This window comes from Bos grunniens, chromosome 9, assembly GCF_055505025.1.
Source record: "Bos grunniens cultivar Pamir isolate PY7600 chromosome 9, Bosgru_T2T1.0, whole genome shotgun sequence".
NCBI lineage: Eukaryota > Metazoa > Chordata > Mammalia > Artiodactyla > Bovidae > Bos > Bos grunniens.
In genome coordinates, this window is record NC_141173.1 from 20320740 (window position 1) to 20335484 (window position 14745).

Genomic DNA, 14745 nt, shown 5'->3' on the forward strand with positions numbered 1-14745 from the left:
GGGGAAATGAGGTTGTCACTGGCGTTAAGAGCGTCATTTTCTGGGTCATTTGCAGAATTACTTGGCAAATTCAATGTGAAATACGTCCGTCAATGTATTTGATTACCTCTTGGCTTTGCGGGACTTCCCTGGTGGCTCAGACGGTAAAGAATCTGCCTACAGTGCAGAAGACCCAGGCTCAGTCTCTGGGGCGGGGAGATCCCCTAGAGAAGGGAATGACGACCCACTCAGAATTCTTGCCTGGAAACTTTTCACACTTGGCTTTGTAGCTGGATGACTGGCTTTTTGGCGCCCCTACTGGTAAACTCTGGGAATGACTGGAGGACGTTTTTACCTCAAGGGTTTGCACAGGAGATCTGCTTTTCACTGCCATGGCATATAGTCAGGGTCACCCCTAAGAGAGATGCTGACTCATGTACTGGGAAGTTTCTACTCTGTTCATAAATGTATTCTGCTCATTGACCCTAGACCAAAAATAGGCATTTTTGGCAACCCTGTGAAGTGGATGCTAATTCAGACTTCTGTCTCAACTTTTCTTGGAAGTAACCATCATTTCAAAAACCCCACATGGCATAGATTAGACATTTAGAAAACAATCTAGTAATCTTTAATTACATTCCATCTTGAGGTGAATAACTGCCCCATTTCCCGTCACCAGCAGTACCATATGTACTGAACGATGACAAACTAACAAAAAATAAGCCAAGAAAATAGAGATTACTTGATGGGCTGATGGTGTGAGGCAATAGATAATAATTCAGCATCTATAGCCCTTCAGAGCATAATGAACCTAACTGCATATACCGTGTCAGATGAAGATTAAATGCTGTGGCCAAGGGTGAGGAGTTTGAGGAGTGCTCACCAACTGGTAACAGAAGGGACCTGTCTTTCTACATTAAAATGATTTAGATCAATAGGAAGCAAGACTACCAGTCCTGGGATAGGATAGGAATGGACCTCTGAAAACAAGATATTTAAGAATTTTATGATATGAACTTTCCTGGTGGCTCAAACAGTAAAGAATCTTCCTGCATTGCAGGTAACCAGGGTTCAATCCCTGGGCTGGGAAGATCCCCTGGAGAAGGCAATGACATACCACTCCAGGATTCTTGTCTGGAGAATCCCCATGGACAGAGGAGCCTGACAGGATACCGTCCATGAGATCGCAAAGAGTCAGATGCGACTGACACACATATGACCTGAACTGAGATGACTTTGGCTTTGTCTCTAAATTTTCCAGGACACTACTTCAAGCAAAAATGTTAGTCTTTATATATATACAATATATGTGTTACAATGTTTTACATTGTAAATCACCTATACTTCAGTAAAAAATATAAAAAGTTAAAAGAACCAGGCAAAATTTAAAATACACACATGCACGTGTGTGTGTGTGTGTGTGTGTGTGTGTGTATATATATATATATATATATGTATGCATGGTCAGTACATAGCCTATACATTAACTAAGTAACAAAAATTGCATAGTCTTTACTAATGAGAAAGGAATTTCACTTTCGGTAGTTTGATGGAAGAACATCCTTTCACACTTTCATTTCAGATGCTTCCTGTGTCACGGTTTATGTTTTTTAATTTGCAAGACTTAAAAGAGCATCTAGAATTACTGTCGATAGAACTGTCTAATTATTAAGTGATATAGAATTCTATCCAACGTAAGTTCCCTAAAGGATAAAACACGCAGAGCCAATAGAGATCAACCACCGAGGATAAAAGTGGAATAGAGATGAGCTGCATGACTGAATGGACTGATCTGCTGTTCACCCTACCAGCTCAGACTCTGGGATGGCTCCAGGTTCAACGTCCTGGTGCACAGACTCCCCACCACACCTTTGCACAGTCAGCAGTAGCATTTCATTTCATTGAAAGCAAAAGATGCAGGGGAATACTTGGCATGAGTTTATCAAAGAGTGAGCATCAAACTTTTGTATCAGGTCCAGAGGTATGCTGGGAATAAGAATCAGAAGTTTAAAAGGAAAATTTTGATTTGCAACATTTACCAGTTTTTATAGTATAAATACTCCCACAATGCAGTGTGACTGGACATGGATTTGAGAAATAATAACAATCAGATCTCTGGAGCTGGTACAAGCAGGCTCCAGCCTACCTCAGGCAGGTCCTTGATAAGCCTTGAACATTTTTCTGATTCATAGGTATGAAAAGCTGTATAAACATGGGCCATTTTTCCAACCTTGTGCTGAGCAAGGCATAGCAATGGAACTGTGTAAATGGTATATTTTTTAGAGCTTATGAATACACCATTAGATACTCATGCGATTTTCCTGGGTTATATGCTAAAGATAAAACATTCTAGGAAAAATGGCTAAGATGGACATAATGTTCTATTGTAACTAATTTTTTAAATGATTTTATTTTCATCATGGACGATTTTTTAGTCTTTATTGAGTTTGTAACAATATTGCTTCTATTTTTTTATGTTTTGGGTTTTTGGCCGAGTGGCATGTGGGATGTTAGCTTCCTGTCCAGGGATCAAACCTGCAGCCCCTGCATTGGAAAGCAGAGTCTTAACCTCTAGACTGCCAGTTGTTGCTGTTCTATCACTAAGGCATGTCCAACTCTTTGTGACCCCATGGACTGCAGGACACCAGGCTTCCTTGCTCTTCACCATTTCTCAGAGCTTGCTCAAACTCGTGTCCATTGAGTTGGTGATGCCATTAAATCATCTCATCCTCTGCCACTCCCTTCTCCTGCCCTCAATCTTTCCCAGCATCAGGGTCTTTTCCAGTGAGTCAGCTCTTCACATCAGATGGCCAAAGTATTGGAGCTTCAGCTTCAAAATCAGTCCTTCCAATGAGCACTCAGGACTGATTTCTTTGAGAATTGACTGGTTTGATATCCTTGCGGTCCAAGGGACTCTCAAGAGTCTTCTCCAACACCACAGTTTGAAATAATCGATTCTTTGGTATTCAGGCTTCTTCATGATCCAACTCTCACATCCATACATGACTAGTGGAAAAACCATAGATTTGACTATACAGATTTTTGCTGGCAAAGTGATGTCTCTGCTTTTTAATACGCTATCTAAGTTTGTCATAGCTTTTCTTCCAAGGAGTAAGCATCTTTTAATTTTATGTCTTCATCTTTTAATTTTGTGGTTGCAGTGGATTTTGGAGCCCAAGAAAATAAACTCTTTCGTTGTTTCCATTGTTTCTGTATCTATTTGCCATGAAGTGATGGGACCGGATGTCATGATCTTAGCTTTTTTAATGTTGAGTTTTAAGCCAGGCTTTTCACTCTTTTACCACCAAGAAAGTCCCTAACTAATGGCCTTTTTGAGCTGAATATTTTCCCTTGTATTTTTCTGTGAGGCTGAGGGAAGTCTCTTCTCAAACTGCAGCTGTCATATTTAAGTAAGTTCTGCTCATCCAGGTGTCCTGTCCTTTGCTGACCACAATCAGGGAAGAACTGTAGTCCTGGTTCCCCTTAGTCTAGTGGTTCTTAATCTCCGCTGCTCATGGACATCACAGGGAGCAGAGAGAGGGGGACGTTTTTCAAGTGTTGATCCATTACTCTCATTTCAGATCATTTAAATCATAGCCTCTGCGGTGAGGTATAGGAATCAGGATTTTTTAAAGTGCTGTCAATAATTCTCATCCTCAACCAGGTCTGAGAAACACTAACCTATGATCTACTTGGTTGCATTTCTTTCTTCAGTAATTTTCTTTTCACATTTAATGAGAAATATCTGAAGGAGGCCTGAGGCTGAAACTGTCCATATCAGTTTTACCCCTAAACTCTGAAATTGCCTCTGGGGCTCTGGGCAGTGACCTGCTTCTTTCCTTCTCAGCTCTGTCCTTTGCTCCTAAACATTTATCTACCTTTGTTTTCATAGAGATGGGGCATTGTGGAATGGGTCAGATCACAACGGCCAGAATGGTGAGCTCAAATAGACTTTGTGGGTAGGTAGAGATTACGGATTTTACCATGTCCAAGAGCATCAATAAAGGACAGTCACAAGAGGATGCTAAGAACAAATGAAATTGGGAGATCGATTTGAAGTAACAGGAAATGAGGCATACATAGGCCAAAATGAAGTTGAGGATGAAATGACAATTTAGGATTTGTATCCAGACAGGGCAATGCTTGGCTGCTCAACAATATCAGCCATTAGGGAAATGCAAATCAAAGTGTGGGTGAGAAACCATTCCCTCTACTAGTTTGACTATTATGAAAAAAGAAAGGAAGGAAAGAAGGAAGGATAGGAAAAAAAGAGAAAGGAAGGAAGGAAGGAGGGAAGGAGAGGGGAGGAAGAAAGAAAGAAATAGGAAGAAAATAAAGAAGGAAGGAAGAAAAAAGAGAAAGGAAGGAAGGAGGGAGAGAGGGAAGGAGAGAGAGAGAGAAAGAAAAAAAGAAAGAAGTTGGCAGGGATGTGGAGAAATCAGAACCCCCCCATGCATAGCTGGTTGCTGGATGGATTGCAGTGCAGGCCTTGGAAGTCATGGAGGGAAGCTGTCCCCCCACCCAGGGGCCTCCATAGGACTCTGCGACCTCCAGAGGCCAAGCCCTTTCACCCAGCAGTCACAACAGCAAGGCCATTTTGCAATGAGTAGAAACCATCCTTAGAAACAGCTAGCTTTCACTGAACACGTATTCTCTGCCAGACTCTGTGGTAAGAGGCTTATGTAGGCATTTCACCCATTGCTTGAAAGAACCCTATGACGTGGGACTGAGGGATTAGCAACTGAGATTAAATCAGAACACATTTGGCACATCTTTTCTTCTTGTTTCAAATCCTTAGCTTTGTTAGCTTGTTTAGCTTGGTTGAGATTCCGATCCTTTTTTTTTTTTGATTCTCATGAGCAGTTGGGTCTTGAGAGAGCATCTGTATTTGTTTATATTTAATAGAGATTTTGATCTATGTCTATATCTCACTATATGCATAATTATATATATAACTCTATAGAAATATGTATTTCACACATCCCAGTGCCTAACGCAGCACCTGTCATACAATAGAAGTTTCACTGATGAACAGAATATATGAACATATACACTCATATATACTCTGTCTGACTTATTTCAGAACTCATATATTCTCACCTATTCAAAAAAAATTAGACCATTAAGGGAATGGATTTCATTTTGCCTTCCAATTGATCCCCTTCATCAAAGTTATACATGGATTAGAAGGTGGAACATCTATGACTCAGTCAGCAAGAAAATAAAGATAAATGAACTAGCTGTGCTGGTGAAAAAAATTTTAGGATATCACATGAGGGCAATGTCCCTCAAATTTAATATGAGCTTAAGTCACATGACTTATTCCTGCAGGGAAATATTTACTGCTCACTTCACCATGTCAAGAACCATCTGGGGTCTCTGGGGTTTCTGAGTGAGATGGACAAGGTCCCTACCCTTGTGAAGGTTCTAATCTAGAATGTAAACATACAATATAAACAAGTTATAAAAATCTAGAAACTGATCATTTCTATGGTTGAAGTAAATCATCACACATCACATGGGGGTCTGGTGGTAGAGGGGAGGGTCTATTTCAGATAAAGGATGTCCAAGAAAGGCTCATCTGCACTGTCTCCAAGTCCTGGCTGTTGTAGATAGCGCTGCAGTGAACACTGAGGTACATGTGTCGTTTTGAATTATGGTTTTCTCAGGGTATATGACCAGTAAAAGGGTTGCTGGGTCATAACTATAAAGCCTCTTGATGAAAGTGAAAGTAGACAGTGAAAAAGTTGGCTTAAAGCTCAACATTCAGAAAATGAAGATCATGGCATCCGGTCCCATCACTTCATGGGAAATAGATGGGGAAACAGTGGAAACAGTGTCAGACTTTATCTTGGGGGGCTCCAAAATCACTGCAAATGGTAACTGCAGCCATGAAATTAAAAGACGCTTACTCCTTGGAAGGAAAGTTATGACCAACCTAGATAGCATATTCAAAAGCAGAGACATTACTTTGCCAACAAAGGTCCGTCTAGTCAAGGCTATGGTTTTTCCAGTGGTCGTGTATGGATATGAGAGTTGGACTATAATGAAAGCTGAGCGCAGAAGAATTGATGCTTTTGAAGTGTGGTGTTGGAGAAGACTCTTGAGAGTCCCTTGGACTGCAAGGAGATCCAGCCAGTCCATTCTGAAGGAGATCAGCCCTGGGATTTCTTTGGAAGGAATGATGCTAAAGCTGAAACTCCAGTACTTTGGCCACCTCATGCGACGAGTTGACTCATTGGAAAAGACTCTGATGCTGGGAGGGATTGGGGGCAGGAGGAGAAGGGGACGACAGAGGCTGAGATGGCTGAATGGCATCACTGACTCGATGGACGTGAGTCTGAGTGAATTCCGGGAGTTGGTGATGGACAGGGAGGCCTGGCTGCTGCGATTCATGGGGTCACAAAGAGTCGGACACGACAGAGCGACTGAACTGAACTGAACTGAAGATAGTTGTCTATTTTTCAGTTTTCTGTGGATGGGGTTAGACCTATAGTCTGTCACACAGAGTGACGTCAGGAAGAGAAAAACAAATATTGTATATGAAAGTGTATATGTGGAATCTAGAAAAGTTTCACAAATGAACCTATTTCCCGGGCAGGAATAGAGACACAGACATAGCGGATGGACATTACAGGGCAGGGAAGGGAGGGGTGGGATGAACTGAGAGAGTTGCACGGACATATATACACTACCATGTGTAAAATAGAGAGCTGGTGGGAGCGGCTGTAAAGCACAGGAAGCTTATCCTGGTGCTCTATGATGACTAGAGGGGTGGGATGGGGGGGATGTAGGGGATATTATACGTATATAGCTGATATATGTATAATATCAGCTATATCAGCTATATACATATATCAGCTATATACGTATATGTATATGTACAGCTGACTCACTTCGTCGTACAGCAGAAACTAACATGATATTGTAAAGCAAGTATACTCCAATTAAAAAATAAACAAACAAATCTTGGTTGAATAAAGAGAGACTATTCGAAAGGGAATATCGCAAGGGGAGAAGAGACAGTTTTCCAAGAGTCCAGAGCTCAAGTAAGAGTCAACATTGTCAACTCCCTGATGGAAGCCTCCGAGGGAAAGATTTTTAGCTCCATGTAAACAAGTTTCTAAGAGCCAGCATTTTCTGAAGTTGAATGGGTGGTAGTTCCTGGTGTGGGGACCAACCCCTGGACAAGGACGCTCTCCAGGTCAATCACGGGTCACAAGATTAGCTTAAGACGTCGACCCAAAGGCCAGTCTGAACATGGGATTCTGTGGCTTTAAAAGCACAAGATGCTGAGAATGAAACAGTCCACTCCTGAAAGTACCTTGAGGGTGAACTCACAAGTAGGCTTCCTCACCAAACTTAATCTCAAACCCAAGACGCAGCACTGTGTTTGAACGTCTCACTTCCCTTGCCTGTGAGCGCTGGCTCTACCTACAGGTTCAGAGGAGGAAGCAGCGACTTCCCAGCCAAAGTAGGCAGGAACCCTCAAAACCAAAGGAGAAAAACAGCTGAAATGTAAGCAGGTAAACTGGGTTCTACATTGAGGAGCGGCATTTTGAAGGGCGAGGGTAGGCCTGGGAATCTGAGGCAAAGTGGAAAGAATAATTGCAGAATTAAATGAGTGAAGAGTCAATGATGGGTTGGTAGGGTAGGAGCTGTGGACACTTGTCTACAAACTTCTGCCCGTAGGAGCCGTCGTCCTAGGTGGGCAGGGGACTCACAATCCAGGACTGGATCTGTCCTGTTATGCCCTTGGGCATTGTATTCAATACTTAATTCAATACTTAATTTATCCTCCTGGGCTTCTAGGTCTAGTCTCTCTGTCAAAATGCTCTAGATGGGATTAGATAATATCCAAGACCCCTTTCCAGGTGGTGCAGTGGGTAAAGAACCTGCCTGCCAATTCAGGAGATGTAAAAGACAAGTTTTCAATCCCTGGGTGGGGAAGATCCCCAGAGTAGCAAATGGCAACCCACTCCAGTATTCTTGCTTGGAAAATTCCATGGACAGAGGAGCCTGGGGGCTACAGTCCATGGGGTCACAAAGAGTTGGACACAACTGAGCACCCATGAACAAATGGACATCTGTCAAATTTCTTTCAGATTCTTATTCTTCTAGAATATCAACTATCTCTGAATTTTAAAAGAAGCCTCATGAATACAACAGGATTTATGTGCCCCACTTCTCACTTCTTTTGTGAAGTGTTTTTCCAGTTGGCTTTTCCAGAATTTTGAGTAATTTTGGTTTTCATTTACTTTCCTTGATTGAAAGAAATTTTATGAGCTACATAGACTTCATTTTGCAATTTTGTTGTTTAACTCTATAGTCAATAAAAGGAGTTAAATACTGAAAAACCCCAGTTTGAGTCTTGTCACTAAATATATTTAAACATGTTCTATTTAGTTTTCCAAGAAAGAACTCATAAAAATACCTCCTGTATTCTCATGAAAGTATTGCATTTTAATTAAATATGGAATTTGGCTTCATGTCATGCATAAAGGGATAAAGCCACATCATAGAAAATTAAAGGGCTAATTTAGAAAAAAAAAAACTCTCAAAGTATTTTACTTAAAACTTCAGCTCAGAACTAAATACTGCTTAATTCCTTTAGATAACCCAAGAACGATTAAATAGTAATTAAGAAAGTTTATTTTAGGAGTTTGCACTTTGAAGACTCTGTTAAATGGATTTCAATGATCTTCCCGTGCGTATACACAGACAGTTTTAAATGTTACACCTTAACTAGTTGACTCAACAAGTGAGTTCCTACTATCCACCAGGCTGGATCCTAAGAACACAGAATGAGTGCAGCTGGTCTCTGCTATCCAGGCATTTACTCCTCATCTGCTCCATGGAGACAGCAGGAAAATGGCTCAGCTGGTTGGTTGTAGAGTGATTTTTCTGGGTCAAACTCCAGCTTCACCTTTCACTAGCTGCAAAGCATTAAGCAAGTTGTTCATTCATTCAGAGTTTTAGCATCTTCACCTGTAGAAGGAAAAAAAGTAAGCATAGAACCTCAGAAAGAGTGTTCTGGCTAGAATATTTGAAATAGTATTGAGAGTATGTTAAATATTTAGAATATGTTTGTGAAGAATATTTTGCTGTGTCAGCTTAGTTAGGCTCCACTCCCCAGTGATTCAATCAAACACTAATCTAGGTGTTATGGTGAAGGTGTTTGGTAGATGTGGTTAAACTCCATAATCAGTTAACTTTCAATATGAGAAATTATCCTAGATGATCTGGGTGGCCCTGATTCAATCAGTTGAAAGACCTTAAAATCCAGGCTGAAGCCTCCCTGAAAAGAAGAAATTCTGCCATCGACAGCAGTGCAGGAGAGCCCCGGCCTGCCCTTCCTGATGACCAATCACTGGAAAAGACCCTGCTGCTGGGAAAGATTGAAGGCAGAAGGAGAAGAGGGTGACAGAGGAGGACATGGTTGGATGGCATCACTGACTCAATGGATGTGAACTTAGGCAAACTCCAGGTGAGGGACAGGGAAGAATCGTGTGCTGCAGTCCGTGGGGTCAGACCCGACTTAGCAACTGAACCCCAACAAGAAGAGACATGTAGCTTACATATGAGAGAAAGAAAGACTACTTACTTCCTCTTTCTCCCCTTTCCTTCCCTTCCTCCCTGCATCCTGGTTATTCAACTATTTTGTGATCCACCCATCAGGCTTCCAGTACATTCTTTCATTATCTACTGCTTACATTTATTGGGTTTGTTTTCTCTCCTTGCAACGAGAGAATGTTAAGTGATACTCTAGGATTTGGCCTTGAGTTCCCCTCTCTCCTCACTGCACATGACCTTATGGGCATTCCACCCACTCCATGACTTCAGCACACTCCTCACTTCTCTCTTTAACCTGGAGCTGTCTCATGAGCTCTGTACCCGCACGTGGAATTGCTTCACTGCTCTTCTCTTAGATGGCTCCCGGAACCCAACTTGTCCCCAAATGAATCCATGTGCTTTCTCCCCAGATCTGCTCCTCCTCCTCCTCAATTCTCTAATTTGGCGACTGACACCACTATCCACTGAATCACTCAAGCCAAACACACCTCGCCTTTGCCCTCAGTAGACTAGCAATTGCTTGGTCCTGTTGATTCTCATTCTTGGTATCTGTCATATCCACTGACTTCTCTGGACCCCTTATTCCTGTCCCACATCCTCAAGGTGGCCTGGAATATTGTGATGATCCTCCAGCTTTCATTCATTCTCATCTCCCTCTCCCTCTTCATCTGTTTGCTCTCATCCACACATCTGGGTCTTGTTTCTAAAACAATCCCCAATTAATTATCTCCGCTGTCTAAAGTCCTTCTCTCCATATATGACCCACATAAACTGGCACACTCAGCATGGCAAACCTCTGCCCGATTTCTCCATCCCTCTTTACTCATCATAATCCCTAAACTCTAATCATGTTGATCCAAATGCACTTCGTTGGATCTATTCTCCACAGCCCTTCCAGCCCATCTGTGTCTCTGCTGCTAATTGCCCAGAATGCCCTCCCAACTCACCCCCAGTCATCTGCCTATATTAAGTAGTTTCCATTTATCACTTGTTTCATAAAACCACACTGTAGTGAATATCCTCACCCCCATTCTTCTGAGCATTTGTCTATTTCCTTCATTTAAATTTTCAGTGGTGAAAATTTCAGGTCATTTTCATTTTAGGTATGACCTTCAGAGCATACCTGCCCATGAAAAATGAAATTTTTCATTTCAGGTCCAAGGGTAGGTATGCTCATTTAAAACTTTTAAACTTATTTGTACACAGCTTTTAACAAAGATTGAACCAATCCTTTCTCCTTCCTCAATGTGGGAGTCCCTCTTCTCGCCTAGACTATCAGTAAGTCATCATTCTTCTTCATCTTTGTTAGACAAATGGCTTTAAAAAAGTCTTCTCGTGTTATTTTTTTCAGAGTATATTTTCAGATTACAAAAGTCATGCATTCTCATTGCAAAAACACCAACATACAGGCTGTTATGAGTTAAACTATGCTATCCCTCCAAGATATAGTTGAAGCCCTAATCACTGGATCCCATGAGTGTGACCTTGTTTAGAAAGAGGAGCTTTGAGGATGTAATCAGTTTAGATGAGATCATACTGGATGGGGTTGAGCCCTAAATCCAATAACCAGTGTCTTTACAAAGAGAAAGAGATGTGAAGACACATAGTCACACAGGAGAGAAATCCCAGTGACGGCAGAGGCAGAGGTCAGAACAATGGTCTGTAAGGCAGAAATGCCAAGGTTTGGCAGCAACCCCCAGAAGCGAGAAGAAAAGAGAAAGGATCTTCCCCTAGCGCCTTCAGACAGAGCATGGCCCAGTGACCCCTGGACTTCAGACTTCTAACCTCCAGAACTAGGAGACAGTATATTTTAAGCCACCCCTTGGTGGCTGCTGGTTTTTTTGGTTTGGTTGGTTGGTTGGTTGGTTGCTTAGTTACAGCACAGCGTTATCTAGTTTCCTGGCCAAGAATCTTACCTGGACCCCCAGCATCAAGAGGATGGCGTCTTAGGCAATGGACCACCAGGAAGTCCCTTGGTGGTTGCTTTAAACCACCCAGTTCGTGGTATTTTGTTATGTCAGCCCTAGGAGATGAATATATAGGCCTAAAGAGATCATCAGGTTGAAAGTGTGATAAATGTTCTTCACGCAAATCCCCTGAATCTCGTTTAAGATCGGCCTAGGCAACGCCCCCTCCATGAAGCATCTTTCTCCGTGCTTCCAACTGGACAACGGTGTGAAGCGAAGAGAATGGGGCAGCCGGCTCCGTCCGCAAGGGCAGCCGGTGCCGTCGTGGCCACGAGATGGCGCTGCTTCTCCAGCGGCCGCAGCTGTCCCTGACCTCGGGGGGCGGGGGGAGCTGGGTTGAAAGCTCCCAGTCGTGGGAGGTTGCTGGCCTGGTTCCACCCTCCCTCACTCTTGTGAAGCCGCCGCCTTAGAAGGAAAAGATATTTGGAGACCTAGGTCCTGCCTCTTCGCCTGGAGCCTCTCCTGACTCACTGGGTTCAGGGGTGTCTCTCTGAGACCGGCCTCACCGGGGCTGAGCAACCTGCACTCAGCAATCTACAACCTAAACCTGCCCAGGCAAACCTTCACGATTGTCCTGGCCAAACCCGGGGATCCTGCTTCAGTTGCACGAACTCTGAGCTGCAAAGCTCTGTTCACCTCCTGGTTAGATCTTCCCTCCCCCAGGATGCAGGAACGCCCTTCTCTCTTTCTTAATTCTTCTCACAGAAAGAAAGATACCTCTTTCAGGGTGCAAAAACCCCACCAGTTTGGGGGAACCATGACTGAGCAAGTCTTCCCTCCTAAAAAATAAAAATGGGGAGGGCAGAAGACTGAGAAGCGCCGACGGGGAAGGGTCAGACTTGAAAAGGAGAGAAGGAGGCTGGGTGGGTAGATGCTTTTGGAGGGGGAGATCTGGGGTCAGTTTCCTTCCGTATTTCATGATGAAACAGGGTCAAAAAGCAAGGCAGAGAACAGTACCTGAAGGTCAAGCACTTTTGCGGAAAAGGGGAACCGTGGTGGGAGAGGCCTTGTGAAGGTAAGGGCCCACTGCGACGTTGGAAACCAGTTGTTCGCTCGCTTGTGTACTTAAGAAATGTTTATTAAGCATCTGTTATGTGACCACACTGTTTTAAAAGATAACCATAGGGAATTCCCTGGGGGTCCAGTGGTTGGGACTCCAGGCTCTCCCTGAGGAGGGCCCAGATTCAATCCTCCAAGGAACTAAAATCCCACAAGCCACTGCAAGACCATGCCAGAAAAAAATAAACGGTTAAAAAACAAAAAGACATGAGGAAATACCAATGAACAAGGCGAGAAAAATCCAAGCCTTTGGGAAATATTCTAGTTGGAGAAGGGAGCTAATAAAAAAGAATAAGCATAACAGATTAATAAGAAGAACGGAATGGCTAGTAGGTGATGGGTTTTGTGGAAATACTAGATCAGGATAAGGGAAATCAGATTATCCTGTGGTGGGGAAGCTGTGACTTCAAATTCTACATCAACACTTCAGGGAAGTCCTCACTGTCCTCAAAGACTTGAAGGAAGTGATGGAGTTGTCTGTATTGCTGTTGGTGGATGATGGTTGGTGGAGTGGTGGGGGCCGGTGACCCAACAGAGAGAGCAGCCAGTTAGCTGCCTGGCCTGTTTAATGTTGCCCTTAGAGAACGTGGGAAGCTGAAACCAGAGAAGAGGGGGAAAATGAGATGGTTCAGGCAAGATGGGGCAGTGCAGATGCAGCAGGGGAGTCATAGAGAAAGAAATGGAAGGAGTTCAAGTGTGGTTCAAGAACCTGCGGGTAGGGAGCGATTCTGCATTCCACATACCCAAGGAGGGTGGAAGAACTGGGAGGTCTTGCCAAGAAGGACAGGAGACTTAGTAGAAGTGGTCAGAGTGAGAGAGGTGGGGAGCTTCTGTGGATAAGCCACGGGTGTCTGGGTTAGAATCTGAGATGCCACTGGCAGAATAGATCAAAGTGATGACAAAATCAAGACTGTGGCTTTGGGAGTGCCCTGAAAACAACCTTGGTGTGGGCAGACACCCAGGGCATCCCCGAGTCAACCACCCTGCCTTTGCACTCTTCTGAAAGGGTGGCCAGATTATACTGAGCAGTGTGGGAAATTTCTCCCCTGCCTTGGCAACACCATTGAATTTTACGTGCTCCCTAAAGCAGTTTGGGATGCGTGGATGCCTGCTAGGAAATTTTATACGATGAACACATTTGCACTTACAAATGCTGAGGGCCTTAAATGCCCCACATAGTCACCCATTTCTCTCATCAGAGATGACTTACTTTGTTCTCTTCCAAGAGGGCAAGGTGTGTCTGTGTTTATGTAAATCTCTGTGAGAGGCAGTGTGGGGGTGTTGGGTTTGAGGCCACAGTAAGACCGGTGGAGCAGAAGGTTGGCAGTGACTTGAAGGAAGTGTCGCTGGGAGCGGCAAAGTGGAGGGTGGGAGCCTTAACCAAGACGCGTGTGGAGGGAGACGTGGGTCTAGTCTCCTTCATCTGGGAGTGGTTTCCCTCGTGCAAGTTCTCTTAATTTTCTCCACCTTAATGCTGGCCTCGCCTCCGCTCAGCTTGTGAAAGAGGAATCGTCATTGGGAGGTGGTGATGCATGTGCCTGGGCGGAAGGGAAATGAACAGCGATGAGTCATTTGCTCACAGGCTACTTCAACAGACACTGAACATCTCCTAGGAACGTGGAGACACGTTGCAGGTGTGAGGGGCATGTCGGTGGACACAATAGGGGCCTGCTCTTTGAGAATTACCTTCCTTTAAGGGGAGACAGAGGATGAGATGGTTGGATGGCATCACCAACCCAATGAACATGAGTTTGAGTAGGAGTTGGTGATGGACAGGGAGGCCTGGCGTGCTGCAGTCCATGGTTTCGCAGAGTCGGACACAACAGAGCAACTGAACTGAACTAAACTGAAGGGGAGACAGGAGCTACATAAGAGAGGTAGTTCGGAGAGGTTGAGCTCGAGGGACTGGGGAGCTGTTAAAGGAAAAGGGGGCTTCCCAGGTGGCGCTAGGGGTAAAGAACCTGCCTGCCAGTGCAGGAGACTAAGAAACACAGGTTCAATCCCAGAGTCAGGAAGATGCCCTGGAGGAGGGCATGGCAACCCACTCCAGTATTCTTGTCTACAGAATCCCATGGACAGAGGAGCCTGGCGGGCTATAGGGTCCATAGGGTCGCAAAGAGTTGGACATGACAGAATCAACTGAACATGATTTAATCTAATTAATTTC

The 14745-nt window shown here is 43.8% G+C and overlaps 2 long non-coding RNA genes across 3 annotated transcripts; one reads left to right on the plus strand and one right to left on the minus strand.

Moving 5' to 3' along the window:
* Positions 1-8608: 8608 nt before the first annotated feature.
* Positions 8609-11758, minus strand: LOC147365657 (uncharacterized). 2 transcript variants are annotated; one of them, XR_015132638.1, is made up of 2 exons: positions 11469-11758; positions 8609-8967 (listed from the first exon to the last, which is right to left on the minus strand). It is a non-coding gene; the product is annotated as an uncharacterized LOC147365657 (long non-coding RNA). The 2 variants fall into 2 exon arrangements; XR_015132637.1 differs by lacking the exon at positions 11469-11758 and adding an exon at positions 10041-10857.
* On the plus strand, positions 9021-13186 carry LOC147365658 (uncharacterized). Its single transcript, XR_015132639.1, has 3 exons — positions 9021-9466; positions 10759-10830; positions 11665-13186. It is a non-coding gene; the product is annotated as an uncharacterized LOC147365658 (long non-coding RNA).
* The last annotated feature ends 1559 nt before the right edge of the window (positions 13187-14745 follow it).